This window comes from Bombina bombina, chromosome 1 (genome assembly GCF_027579735.1).
Source record: "Bombina bombina isolate aBomBom1 chromosome 1, aBomBom1.pri, whole genome shotgun sequence".
In the NCBI taxonomy this organism is placed as follows: Eukaryota; Metazoa; Chordata; class Amphibia; order Anura; family Bombinatoridae; genus Bombina; species Bombina bombina.
Window position 1 is genome coordinate 530256421 of NC_069499.1, and position 15709 is coordinate 530272129.

A 15709-nucleotide genomic window follows, 5' to 3' on the forward strand; every position below is an offset into this window, starting at 1 on the left:
TTGGATACAACGCAGAAAGCAAAACAATTTATAGATAGTCTAAGCTAATACTTAAAGGATCTGAAAGATCAGAAAGTTGGCTGTTTTTTTCTTCTTCTCTTTTTTTATTAAAGAGAACGTGGGCTCAATGTTTTTTACTCCACGGAATATCTGTGGGCTATTTTGCTATTTTTATTTTTGGTGTTTTTTGCCCCTGATGGTATTACGTGATATACGTTTTAAAACACTGGTTAAGTTGAACTTAGATAATGACAGAAATGCTTGTGGTTTCTTTTTTTGTGTTCTTTTTCTCCCTTTTTTATCATTTGGTATTGATGGCCGCAGATAATATTACCTGTTATATTTTTTAAATTGTGGGTTATAATGAACCCAACAAATGACAAAGCAAGACCGTTATCCCTCTTTTTTTTTCTTCCCCTCCCCCCTTTTCTGGTTTCTCCTACTCCTTTGTTTTTTGTTGATTTTTGTGTGTTTTTTTCGCACGTACTGGTCAGTTGGTTGATTAGATGCTCAGAAGAACTCTAAACCTGGTTTCATGGAATGTGGGAGGTTTTACTTCCCCACATCAAAAGAAAAAGGGTGATCAATTATTTGCAAAACTTTCAACCAGATATAGCATTTATACAGGAGACCCATTTTAATTGCCAAGAATTAAATAAGCTAAAAATTAAATGGGTAGGGGAAGTGATAGCGACCCCATGTAGCAGCAGGAAAAGGGGAGTAGCTTGCTTGTTTAATATAAAATTAGATTTTAAAATCATTGAGCATGAATTAGATAAAGATGAAAGGTTTTTAATAATTCAAATAGAGATTGATAAGAAAAATTACACTCTATATAATATATACGCCCCCAACTATTTTGATAGTAAATTTTGGGAAGTAATGTATACAAAACTTTTACCATTTACTGACTCTAATCTCATTATTGCAGGGGATTTCAATATGACCATGCATCCAATCTTAGACAGGATGAAAGTCAAGCGTACAAGACAATATAACAGAGAAGCTCATTGTTTGGCTGATCTGTGCAAGAGATTAATATTAGAAGACATATGGCGGTCGCATAACCCAGATAAAAAGCTATATACAGTACATGTGAGTCCAAATCTCACAAGACCTTTTCTAGATTAGATTTATTTTTGATAGGGGAGAGTATGCTTGGACTGGATCTGGAGACAGACATATGTACTTATCAGATCATGCAATTATCACATTAAGAATCTCTCATAATCCACAGGCCATTGCAAACCCCCCCCCCCCCCAACATTTAGTACATAATATAAAATTCCAATACTGGATAAGAGAAAAATGGAAGAAATTTGTTTTTTGTAATAAGTTTCAGGAAGCCCATGAAGGCATTCTTCCGTGGAGAAATGAAGGCTTGGCTTATCAAGCAGAAGATGTCTAGAACTAGGGAAATACAACTTTCAAATGCACTGATGAATAGTTATGGAATATATTTGGATAACCCACAAAAAAGATTAAGGGAAAAATATTGGGAGGCTAAGTCTGAAAGAGAGAGTTATTTAAACCAGAAATACTGCCAAAAGTATATTAAAAAAGCGCTACATTTCTTAATTTTAATGGGAAAACATTAAAATTGCTCTCATTCTTGGCCAATTTACGTAAGAAGAAGAATTATATAGACGCAATTAAAGATAAAAAAAAGAGATTCACTACCACATCTCAGATTGACCATTTTCAAAAACTATATACTGCAGAAAGCATTGATAATTTAAATAAACAGATCTTTTAGGAGAGTATAGGGGTACCCAGATTAGATAGAGAAGAGCTAGATCATCTGAAAGCAACCATTACCAAGGAAGAAATTGTAAAAGCGATTAAATCAGCTGTGGCAAATAAGGCGCCGAGCCCAGACCAAGTCCCCATTGAGTTTTATCAGATCTTAAAAGATCAGATACTTTGTACTCTGCAAGGTCTTTTCAATAAATACTTTATACAAAATGATATGACCTCCCCATACTTTACATCTTCCATGATTAATCTTATTCTAAAAAAAGTCAAAGATCCGGAGTCAGTCGATTCATACAGACCTATCTCGCTGTTAAATAATGACTATAAACAATCGTGGCAAATAGGTTAAAAAAAATCTTGGGGGCACTGATACATCTAGATCAATCAGGTTTTATGGATGGCTGCAACCCTACAAAAAATGTATGCAGAGTTTTAATGGTAATAGAACAGATATGGATAAAGTCGTTTAGGCAAAAGGGTAGAGATAGAGAGGAAGCAGCCTTAATTACGATAGACGCCGAGAAGGCATTTAATTCAATTATGTGGGATCACTTAATTACAACTTTGGCAAAATTTGGACTTGTAGGTCATTTCAGTGAATTCATTAAACTTATATACAACAATCCCTCTTCTACAATTTTGGTAAACAGCCTTATCATACCAAAAAAGGCACTAGATAAAAGTACCAGACAAGGCTGCCCCCTATCCCCTCTGCTATTTAATTTATCTATAGAACCACTGGAAATTAGTCTTAGAAAGGAACTAGAAGGAATCTCAGTAGGGAAATCTAGAATAGTGTTGTCTTTATATGCTGACGATTTACTATTGTTTATTGGAAACTCTAGGAAAAATATCTCAACCCTATTGCAAATAATTCACAGATATAGCTCCTTCTCAGGGTACAAGATCAATATATCAAAATCAGAGATTCTTTGGCTCAATAAAAATGAGAAGAGCTTGAATGTGGTACCCTTTAAAGAACTAGAAAAGCAGATTATATACCTTGGTATCACCCTGAGTAAATATCCATCACAATGGTACAAACTTAAAGGGACACTGAACCCACATTTTTTCTTTCATGATTCAGATAGAGCATGCAATTTTTTTTTAATATATTTTTATTTATATCCAACAAAAGTGTCTCAAGACAATTATACATGGTGCAATTTCATATAAACATGAGGAACACAATATCCAAAGTAACAAACATCACATGCTGAATTACTATAATAATTCCTATTGTACATTCCTTTTTTGCTAAATTAAACGTTCAAAATTTCTCAAAACCATCTCTTGTAAAAGGAAAAACCAAAAAAAAGAAAAAAAAAAAAAAAAGAAGCAGCCGAAGCTATGAGAGAAAAAAAGATAGAAAAGTTTTCCAATTTCGCACCTATGCAATCTATTATCTAGATTCTATGTACACCTGTTGTTGGATTTTTTTTTTCTCTTTTCACTTGTTCTCTAAGTTTTCCCCCAAATAATAATAAAAGAAGAAAAAGAAAGAAAAAAACGAAAAAAAAAAGGGGGAAGGAAAAGAAGGGGAGGGGTTAAAGAAAACCAAGTATCTACAATCAGTTATTGTCATAAGCCAAGTAATACCAGTTCTGTGTTTCTAAATGGATATATTAGATATTCAATTTCAGATGGTGATAGATTCTGGATAAAGACTGACCACTTTCTAAAGAATAAAATAACATAATTTTCATCACTTAAATTGGTGTCAATCTGTTCCAGATCTGGATAAAGACAGTTTTTAACCTCTTGGATACTGGGGGTTGCCCTACATTTCCATTTTTTAAGAATCAAATATCGTACAGCTAATATGACTAGGTTGATGATTTTAGTATTTGCAGATTGACCTTCCGGATCCTTTTCGAAGAAATACGATGTCTAATGGTAGCAAAGTCAGAGGGGAGATTCCCATTGTCCCAAGCCAAAATTGTATTTTCATCCAACACTGTTGGATATTCGGACATTCCCAGATCATATGTATGAGATTAGCCGCAGGAAACGAACATCTAGGACAGCAATTGAAATCTAAATTCCTGCATCTAGAGCCTTTCTCAGGGGTAAAGAAGGTCATAAGTAAAGGTTTTAAATGAGATTCTCTCCAGGAAGATGAAAGAGTGGTTTGGGAAACCTCAGCAATTGAGAATTCAATTATGTTACTGTCATCTGGGTTTTGCTGCAAGATTGCCCCCCATTTGGTAGATATGTTTTCCAAATTAAGATCTCCTTTTAAGGAGCTTAATTCTAGATAACTAGGGGAAATTGACATAAGGCCATTTTTAACTAATAATAGCCATTTTTCTATGGGTCCCATTGTCCAATTCCAGCCGAATTCATTAACAAGGCTCAGAGCAAAATGCCTTGCTTGTAGGTATGCGAAAAACTCTTTATGAGAAAGGTTGAACTCCTCTCTTAAAGAACCAAAAGTCTTTATACATTTTATATCAAAATCTAATAATTGAAAAATTTTATTTAATCCTAAAGCTTTCCATTTTTGAAATAGAGATGTTTGAATTCCTGCTTGAAAAAGAGGGTTACCGGTTAGAGGGATAAACTTAGATACATTATGCTTTATATTAAGAAGTTTACAGACTCTCCACCAAGCCTGAAGTGGAGTGAACATGGTCCTCATTTTTTTTATCTCTCTAGGAAGAGAGGTGGCGGTGCAATGAATAATTGCAGAGGGGACATAAGGGTTTATTATATTTTTTTCAAGCTCATTATTAGTGACATAGTCCTTCTCGAATATCCAGTCCATGATCAAACGAACCAAGAAAGCATAGTTGTATATCTTAATGTCAGGCAAAGCTAAGCCTGCATATTTTCTAGGGAGAGAGAGTTTAGATAGGGAAATTCTAGGTTTATTGTTTTGACAAATACATTTCCTCAAAGCAATATTGTGTAGGAGAACATCTTTTCCCTTAAGAATCATAGGGGTATTTTGTAACACATATAGTAATTTCGGGAGGCATACCATTTTATAAAGAGCAATTCAACCAGAAAGAGAAAGGGGAATACTTTGCCAATTTTTCAGATCCTTCTTGATTTTGTTCAGCACTGGAGGGATATTAAGATTATACCACGCGTCCGGGTTAGAGGATATTGTGATGCCCAGATATGTAAAGGAATCAGCCACTATTTTGAATGGCATATCCATGGGGGGGTCCTTTGGTTGCCTAATCCAGAGGAGTTCGGAGTTTGAAGTGTTTACTTTATAGCCTGAAAAAGAGCCAAATTGTTTGATAAGTGAGACTAGTTTCGGAATATTAATAAGGGTATTAGAGATATATATTAGAATGTCGTCAGCGTAAAGTGCGATTTTCATCTCTTTCTTACCAATCTTAACACCGTTAAGATATTGTCTAACTGTCAGGCTCAACCTTAATATATCTAAAAGAATTTAGAATGTTTGGGCCATGTTAGACAAGTGAACCACAACTGCTGGGATTTAGCTAGATTAATTTGTGTATGTTGCTGAAGTGGTTAATGGACGCAGCATAGAGAAATCTGGCAGCATAGTTGAGTCCATAAAACCATACAGCAGGATATAATATATTGAAGGCGTTTGTTAGTAGTTCCTATAGCCACCACATGTGTATATTGATACACTGAATAGGTGTGGCAGGAAAACTAGCAAACAGTTCAAATGTGAAATACAAAACCAAATATCAGTATTACTGAAAACTGCAGTCTGAAATAGAGTAGTTATAACAGCCCTTTATATCTAGGAAATATTACAAGCTGTCAGCTTAACTATAATGAAGCGCCAAGAGTGCTTTTTGTAGTGTGCACAAAATGGATTTTAAATTTAGAGAGATTGTTTGCATAGATTCTGAATAACAGTCCTTGTAATATATGCATATACTTTTATCCAAGCGCTTTTAAGTTCATATATGGCAGCTTAACACTTTCCACAAGGAATGTATACATGTAGCAGATGTTCTTACCGGTATAAACTTAAGTGTAAGTTGCGGCCGTTGTAAGAAGGAGAATGCTGCAGCTCAGAGTGAGGCGTGGAGGTTGTGAGGATGAAGCAGTAGGTGCTTTGTGAACAGCGTTCACAAAATAAGCTGGATCAAGAGGGAGTTTGTAAAATAGCTCTTCAGGTAGAGGATGGCTGTAAGGATACTATCTGTCTCCAATACTAAGCAATGAGAATAAGGCAGGTGAGCCTTATAAAGCTGTTGAGAGTAAGCTGCTGGGTCCTAAAGTGAGACAAGTTTGTTATGTTGTATACATAGAGAGGATGGCAACCTGAAAGGACCCACCTCTCAAGGAGCAACTCCCGGTGCTCAGGGTCGAGGGCTATCCGGATTGCGTTGGTGAAACCGGGATACAAGTCGAGGAGCAGAAATGTTAGAGGCCGGTTCCCAGGAGTCTTCATCAGAAGAGTAACCTTTCCAGTTTATAAGATATTCCAACCGACCATTCCTTCGACGAGAGTCCAAGATAGAGGAAACCTCATATTCCAGGTTAGGATCTATAGCAACAGTAGGATGAGGAGTTACAGTAGTCGAGGCTCGGAGCTCCTTATAGGGTTTCAGCAGGGAAACATGAAATGTCGGATGGATTTTAAGGGAATTCGGTAAGGTCAAACGAACAGCATTGAGTTTAATAACCCTCTCAACAGGGTATGGACCAACAAACAGAGGAGAGAGTTTCTTCGAGGGTGTATTCAATTTCATATTCCTGGTGGAAAGCCAGACCAAATCACCTGGTGAGTAGTGAGGAGCAGGCAATCTTCGGCGATCATAATACCTTTTGTACTGATCCTTGACTTTAACTATAGCTAATTCAATATTCTTGAAGTTCGAAGAGATATCTTCAGATAATTGGGAAATACTGCGCGATAAGGTATCGGATGTTGGCAGTAGGTGGAACCGAGGATGAAATCCATAGTTAGCAAAGAAGGGTGTTTGATTAATTGCGGAATGATGCGTATTATTGTAACAGAATTCAGCATAGGATATAAAGTCAGACCAGTGATGTTGCTGGGAAGAACAGAAGGACCTGACGAATTGTTCCAACCACTGGTTGCACCTTTCGGTTTGACCGTTTCCCTGAGGATGGTAGGCTGTAGTGAGTTTTCTTTGTAAAGAGAATGTTTTGCAAAATTCTTGCCATAATCTGCTGGAAAATTGTGTACCACGGTCACTGAGAATGGTAGTGGGAAGCCCATGATGCTTGAATACATGATTAAGCAATAAATGTATGGTCTCCATTGCAGTTGGTAGTTTGGTAAAGGGTATAAAATGGCACATTTTGGTAAATAAATCCACTACAACGAGGATAGTAGTGTTTCTGGATGACACCGGTAAATCGACGATGAAATCAAATGCGATTTCAGACCATGGTCTTGTAGGGGTAGGTAAAGGCATGAGCAAGCCATAAGGTGGATGTTTATCTCTTTTAGAGATAGTGCAGACAGGACAAGAAAGAACGTGTTCTTTGATATCTTTATACAAATGAGGCCACCAGTAGTGTCTTGTGACTAATTCATGGGTTTTGGTAACCCCAGGATGACCCGCTAGAGATGATTCATGGACAGAGCGAAGTAGCGAGGGTCTGAGTGATGGTGGAATGTATAGTTTTGAACCATGGTAATAACAACCGTCTGGATGGAGTTGTATCATATGTAATGGTTTATTGTGATCTTTGTTTTGTTCTTTCAGGATTGTCGGTAAAGATTCAAAAGTAAATAGAAGGAATTTATCCTTTGGGATAATAGATTGTTCCGTTGTGGATACTGAAGTCTCAGATGCAATTCTGGAAAGAGCATCAGCTTTCTGTTTTTTTCCAGAAGGTCGGTAAGTGATAAGAAAGTTGAAGCGAGAGAAGAAAAGATTCCATCTAACTATAATGAAGCGCCAAGCTTTTTGTAGAGTGCACAAAATGGATTTTAAATTTAGAGAGATTGTTTGCAGAGATTCTGAATAACAGTCCTTGTAATATATGCATATACTTTTATCCAAGCACTTTTAAGTTCATATATGGCAGCTTAACACTTTCCACAAGGAATGTATACATGTAGCAGATGTTCTTACCGGTATAAACTTAAGTGTAAGTTGCGGCCGTTGTAAGAAGGAGAATGCTGCAGCTCAGAGTGAGGCGTGGAGGTTGTGAGGATGAAGCAGTAGGTGCTTTGTGAACAGCGTTCACAAAATAAGCTGTATCAAGAGGGAGGTTGTAAAATAGCTCTTCAGGTAGAGGATGGCTGTAAGGATACTATCTGTCTCCAGCACTAAGCAATGAGAATAAGGCAGGTGAGCCTTATAAAGCTGTTGAGAGTAAGCTGCTGGGTCCTAAAGTGAGACAAGTTTGTTATGTTGTATACATAGAGAGGATGACAACCTGACACTAACATATATGGCCAAGGGTTCAATGGAAATGTCAAAGAGAAGGGGGGAAAGGGGGCATCCCTGACGTGTTCCTCTTTTGAGATAGATATCAGGAGAAAATGTACCATTAACTATCATCCTAGTAGAAGATGATTTGTAGAGATTGTTGACAAAGTTGAGAAAATTACCAGTAAGGCCGAATTGCTGAAGAGAATGAAGAAGATGGTCAAAATGAACTGAGTCAAAGGCTTTTTCAGCATCAATCGAAATAATTGCAGCATCCAGAGTGTCCCCCCTTTCCCCCCCTTCTTCCCCCTCTCTGGATTTAAAATAGTCTATGGTTAAAAAGAGTTCCCTTATCTTAGCTGAAGAATTTCGGTTAAGTAAAAATCCTGCTTGATCATTATGAATAATTTTGGGAAGAAGTAGTTGGAGCCTTGAGGCTAAAATTGAAGCCATTATTTTGTAGTCCACATTGAGCAATGCTATGGGCTTATAAGATTCTTTTTGTCAGGCTCTTTTCTTGGTTTAAGAATTAAGGTGGTGTATGATGCTGCGAAACTAACTGGGGGGGTATTACCCTTTATATATATGTCATTATAAACCGAGGAAAGGTATGGTGAAATTGCAGTTGATAATATCTTGTAGAATTCGTTAGGAAGGCCATCAGGGCCCGAGGCTTTATTTAAGGAAAGTTCTTGAATTGCTCTAGAAATCTCAATTTCAGATATGGGACTATTAAGAGATTCAGTTAGATCTGGAAGTAGAGTATGAAAAACAATTTTTTCCCAAAATGATTCTTGCTCAGAAAGATTTGAATTTTTCAGAGAATAGAGATCCTGATAATATTTTGTAAAAGCCTGTATAATTTCTTTTGAAGATGTTATAGTTTTCCCTTCTACCTGTAAAGATTCAATCAATGAAGAAGTTTTACCGGTTTTTACTAATCTTGCAAGGAGTTTTCCTGTTTTGCTTCCATGTCTATATAGTTTAGCTTGAAATTTTAAGTCTTTCTGAGTAGTCTTGTATAGCAGAAAAGCATCCCTCTCCTTTAATGCTTGAGTATATCTTAGCCAATTTCCCGACGTTTTTTTCTAAAAGATAAGAGTTGTATGAATTAGAGATAGACTTTAAAATTTCTTTTTCCCTCTGCTTAAATTTCTTTGTCCTATTTATGGCATAGGCTAAGATCTCCCCCCTTAGTACCGTCTTTGCCGCCTCCCAGAAAATGATCGGACGATTAACATAATCCTGATTAAAAGAGGTATATTCTTGAAATTTAGAATTAAGCCAGTTTTTGAACTTAAGATCAGATGCCAAGTATGTTGGAAAATAAAACCTGGAATATTTTGGAGTAGAGTTATTGGAGAGAGATTCTAGAAAAACCGGGGCATGATCTGAGATGCAAATAGGAAGGATTCCAGTAGTCAATCTTGACGCACACAGCCTTTTATCTAGAAGAAATAAGTCGATTCTTGATAGGGACTTGTGCGCCTTAGAGATACAGGAAAATTCCCTGGAGTCCGGATTCTGCATTCTCCAAATGTCTCTAACTCCAAGAATCTGATACATTTTGAGAAACATTTTTGTCTCTAAATTGTCTCTTTTGGTTCTAAAAGAAGAGTTCTTATACCTTAATCTATCTAGAGGGTATTGGGGCGCCATATTTAGGTCCCCTCCAAGGATTAGGTAACCTTCTATGTAGGTAATTAATTTGGCTTGGAGAGTATCCCAAAAAAAAAAGTTAAATATATTGGGGGCATAAATATTACAGAGTGTGTATATTGTGTTAGCTATTTTGATTTTTACCAATAGGAATCTCCCCTCTGAGTCCGCGAGTGTATGAAGGACTTGATATTTTAGCCTTTTCCCTAGTAGAATTGCTACTCCTCCTTTCCTTTGAATACTCGGGGAGGCCAATACTTCATTAACCCAAGAGGTTTTGAGTTTAAGGGCTTCTTCCATTTTTAAATGAGTTTCCTGCAAAAAGGCAATGTCAGTGTTTATTTTTCTTAAGTGTGAAATGATTGTTTTACGTTTAATAGGTGATGTGATGCCCCCTATATTCAAAGAGGTTAATTTAAAGCCAGGTAACATTTTTTATAATAAGGAGGATAAGTTAGAGAGAGTAAGGGGGAGAAAAGAGCCTCTATTGCACATATTAAATTATTAAATGATAGTTATTCAAAGCATCCTAAAATATGCTATCAGACCCCTAAATTTTCTGATGAGAGGGTCTCAGTACAAAATTTCTCAGCATCTTTGGCTGAGTCAAAGAAATATGTTTGATCATTTGTTGAAATCTTAAGTCTAGCTGGGTAGGTTATCGTAGCCCTAATGTTTTGGTTTATTAATCTTGTACATATTGGGGCTAACTCTCTTCTTCTAGCAGCTGTTTCTGCAGAAAAGTCTTGGAAAATCATAATTTTTGCCTCTCCTAGATATATAGGCTGATGTTTGCGATAGTAGTGTAAAAGTGTAATTTTGTCCTGAAAATGTAAAGCTTTCGCTTTAATGGGCCTGGGTTTAGTTCTTGTATGCTCTGTCAATGATATGTGGACCTATCCGATGCACTCTTTCTAGTGTAATTTGTGATTGGGAGTGTGGAATTTTTAACAGTTGAGGAATGGTAACAGTTAGCAATTTGTACAAATCATCATATTGTTTGTCTTCTCGGACTCCAATAACTCTAAAGTTGTTCCTCCTAGTGCGGTTTTCTAAGTCCTCTAGTTTGCCCTGAACTTTTAATAGAGTGGTGTTCATAACTTCCAATTTAGAATTCTGAGTCAGTGTCAGGTCTTCTAAATCAGAGGTTCTCTGTTCTACCTCTGACAGTCTAGCAGAGAACTGTTTAAATTCATTTGATAATAACGTGATATCCTGTTTAATTTCTAATTTGAGGGAGTCAAATTTTGGAGTCAGAGCATCCGTTATGTTGGATACTAAAGCTTGAATGTCTAAAGTTTCGATCGTGTGTGGTAGGCTAGCAGTAGCACTATGTATGTCTGCTGCAGTTTAAGTAATGTTTTTGTTCCTCCTTTCCCTTTGACGGGCTGCCATGGCTGCAGGTGAAGTTTTTGCTTGTGTGGATAAAAATTTGTCCATGTGGAGATATATATATATTAAAAAAAAAAAAAAAAAAAAGGTGAAGAGTGATCAGTGCTTTGAGTAAAAAGTGGGAGTGAAGGGATAGTGTTCGGGATCTTGTGAAGTTAGGTTTTAACTAGATAGTGTTCTTATTACGGACGAGACAAGGGAAAAAGACAAAAAGTGAAGTGAAAAAAAAAAAAAGTGTAAGTTGTGTATATAGAAAATTTAAATCAGCTGTGGCAGTCAGCTAGGGATCAGAGGAGGGAGATAGCAAGAAAGAAAAACAAGAAATCAAAGAAAAAAAGAAATGAAAAAGAAAAAGACTAGGTTGCTGTTAAATCTTGAAGCTGTACTTTTTCAAAGATAAAGCCTATTCAACAGACTAATCAGATTTGTGATTTGATTATACTTATAGAAACAATAAGATTAATTAGAGAAAAAGAGGACAACAAACACTTTTTGAGCTATGGATTTTCAGCTTAAAGGAGTTCCTAGGAGAGGAATTTTCAGCAATGTAATAGAACAATCAGGGGGTTTCAGTTATGATACATACTATCAGGTAATTTAATTTTTTCCCACCCAGGTTTATTAGACATTGAGTGTAAAGTTTTGCAAACATTTTTAAACCATGCATCAAATTTTCTGAAAGAGCTTGTTTTTTTTTCTTTTCCTCTTTAAGAGTGTTAACGAAATTTAAGCTTTACTCTTATTGTATGTTCTATCAAAATAAACCTGATGTATTTGAAAAGAGAATTTGTTCTATTTTCCCCCTTTCTTTCCCCTATTCTTTCCTTCCCCTTCCCTTCCCCCTCCTTTAACAAGATAACAAAAGTAACACAGCGAAAAAGAAACAATCTTGAACAACAAATTGTCACTTAGTAAAAAACAGTCCCAAGAGTAACATTTGAAAAACATAATTTATGTAAGAACTTACCTGATAAATTCATTTCTTTCATATTAGCAAGAGTCCATGAGCTAGTGACGTATGGGATATACATTCCTACCAGGAGGGGCAAAGTTTCCCAAACCTTAAAATGCCTATAAATACACCCCTCACCACACCCACAAATCAGTTTAATGAATAGCCAAGAAGTGGGGTGATAAGAAAAAAGTGCGAAAGCATAAAAAATAAGGAATTGGAATAATTGTGCTTTATACAAAAAAATCATAACCACCACAAAAAAAGGGTGGGCCTCATGGACTCTTGCTAATATGAAAGAAATGAATTTATCAGGTAAGTTCTTACATAAATTATGTTTTCTTTCATGTAATTAGCAAGAGTCCATGAGCTAGTGACGTATGGGATAATGACTACCCAAGATGTGGATCTTTCCACGCAAGAGTCACTAGAGAGGGAGGGATAAAATAAAGACAGCCAATTCCTGCTGAAAATAATCCACACCCAAAATAAAGTTTAATGAAAACATAAGCAGAAGATTCAAACTGAAACCACTGCCTGAAGTACTTTTCTACCAAAAACTGCTTCAGAAGAAGAAAACACATCAAAATGGTAGAATTTAGTAAAAGTATGCAAAGAGGACCAAGTTGCTGCTTTGCAAATCTGATCAACCGAAGCTTCATTCCTAAACGCCCAGGAAGTAGAAACTGACCTAGTAGAATGAGCTGTAATCCTTCGAGGCGGAGTTTTACCCGACTCGACATACGCATGATGAAAAAAAGATTTCAACCAAGATGCCAAAGAAATGGCAGAAGCTTTCTGGCCTTTTCTAGAACCGGAAAAGATGACAAATAGACTAGAAGTCTTTCGGAAACACTTAGTAGCTTCAACATAATAATACAAAGCTCTAACAGCATCCAAAGAATGCAATGATTTCTCCTTAGAATTCATAGGATTAGGACATAATGAAGGAACCACAATTTCTCTACTAATGTTGTTAGAATTCACAACCTTAGGTAAAAAATTCAAAAGAAGTTTGCAGCACCTCCTTATCCTGATGAAAAATCAGAAAAGGAGACTCACAAGAAAGAGCAGATAATTCAGAGACTCTTCTGGCAGAAGAGATGGCCAAAAGAAACAAAACTTTCCAAGAAAGTAATTTAATGACCAAAGAATACATGGGTTCAAAAGGAGGAGCTTGAAGAGCCCCCAGAACCAAATTCAAACTCCAAGGAGGAGAAATTGACTTAATGACAGGTTTTATACGAACCAAAGCTTGTACAAAACAATGAATATCAGGAAGATTAGCAATCTTTCTGTGAAAAAGAACAGAAAGAGCAGAGATTTGTCCATTCAAGGAACTTGCGGACAAACCTTTATCTAAACCATCCTGAAGAAACTGTAAAATTCTCGGTATTCAAAAAGAATGCCAAGAAAAATGATGAGAAAGACACTAAGAAATATAAGTCTTCCAGACTCTATAATATATCTCTCTAGATACAGATTTACGAGCCTGTCACATAGTATTAATCACAGAGTCAGAGAAACCTCTTTGACCAAGAATCAAGCGTTCAAACTCCATACCATAAAATTTAAGGATTTGAGATCCTGATGGAAGAAAGGACCTTGCGACAGAAAGTCTGGTCTTAACGGAAGAGTCCACAGCTGGCAAGAGGCCATCCGGACAAGATCCGCATACCAAAACCTGTGAGGCCATGCTGGAGCTACCAGCAGGACAAACGAGCATTCCTTTAGAATCTTGGAGAATACTCTTGGAAGAAGAACTAGAGGCGGAAAGATATAGGCAGGATGATACTTCCAAGGAAGTGATAATGCATCCACTGCCTCCGCCCGAGGATCCCGGGATCTGGACAGATACCAGGGAAGTTTCTTGTTTAGATGAGAAGCCATCAGATCTATTTCTGGGAGTTCCCACATTTGAACAATCTGAAGAAATACCTCTGGGTGAAGAGACCATTCGCCCGGATGCAACGTTTGGCGACTGAGATAATCCGCTTCCCAATTGTCTATACCTGGGATATGAACCGCAGAGATTAGACAGGAGCTGGATTCCGCCCAAACCAAAATTCAAGATACTTCTTTCATAGCCAGAGGACTGTGAGTCCCTCCTTGATGATTGATGTATGCCACAGTTGTGACATTGTCTATCTGAAAACAAATGAACAACTCTCTCTTCAGAAGAGGCCAAGACTGAAGAGCTCTGAAAATTGCACGGAGTTCCAAAATATTGATCGGTAATCTCACCTCCTGAGATTCCCAAACCCCTTGTGCCGTCAGAGACCCCCACACAGCTCCCCAACCTGTAAGACTTGCATCTGTTGAGATTATAGTCCAGGTCGGAAGAACAAAGAAGCCCCCTGAACTAAACGATGGTGATCTGTCCACCACGTCAGAGAGTGTCGTATAATCGGTTTAAAGATATTAATTGAGATATCTTTGTGTAATCCCTGCACCATTGGTTCAGCATACAGAGCTGAAGAGGTCGCATGTGAAAACGAGCAAAGGAGATCGCATCCGATGCGGCAGTCCTAAGACCTAAAATTTCCATGCATAAGGCTACCAAAGGGAATAATTGTGACTGAAGGTTTTGACAAGCTGATATCAATGTTAAACTTCTCTTGTCTGACAAGGACAGAGTCCTGGACACTGAATCTATCTGGAAACCTAAAAAGGTTACCCTTGTCTGAGGAATCAATGAACTTTTTGGTAAATTGATCCTCCAACCATGATCTTGAAGAAACAACACAAGTCGATTCGTATGAGATTCTGCGAAAATGTGAAGACTGAGCAAGTACCAAGATATCGTCCAAAATAAGGAAATACCAAAACCCTGTTCTCTGATTACAGACAGAAGGGCACCGAGAACCTTTGAAAAAAATCTTGGAGCTGATACTAGGCCAAACGGTAGAGCCACAAAACTGGTAATGCTTGTCTAAAAAGAGAATCTCAGAAACTAAAAGTGATCTGGATGAATCGGAATATGCAGATATGCATCCTGTAAATCTATTGTAGACATATAATGCCCTTGCTAAACAAAAGGCAGGATAGTCCTACAGTTACCATCTTGAATGTTGGTATCCTTACATAACGATTCAATAATGATAGATCCGGAACTGGTCTGAAGGAATTGACCTTCTTTAGTACAATGAAGAGATAGAATAAAACCCCAGCCCCTGTTCCAGAACTGGAACTGGCATAATTACTCCAGCCAACTCTAGATCTGAAACACATTTCAGAAATGCTGAGCCTTTGCTGGGTTTACTGGGACACGGGAAAGAAAAAAATCTCTTTGCAGGAGGCCTTAACTTGAAGCCAATTCTGTACCTTTCTGAAACAATGTTCTGAAACCAGAGATTGTGAACGGAATTGATCCAAATTTCTTTGAAGAAAACGTAATCTGCCCCATACCAGCTGAGCTGGAATGAGGGCCGCACCTTCATGAGTACTTAGGAGCTGGCTTTGGGTTTCTATAAGGCTTGGATATATTCCAAACTGGAAATGGTTTCCAAACTGATACCGCTCCTGAGGATGAAGGATCAGGCTTTTGTTCCTTGTTGTGAGGAAAGGAACGAAAACGATTATTAGACCTAAATTTACC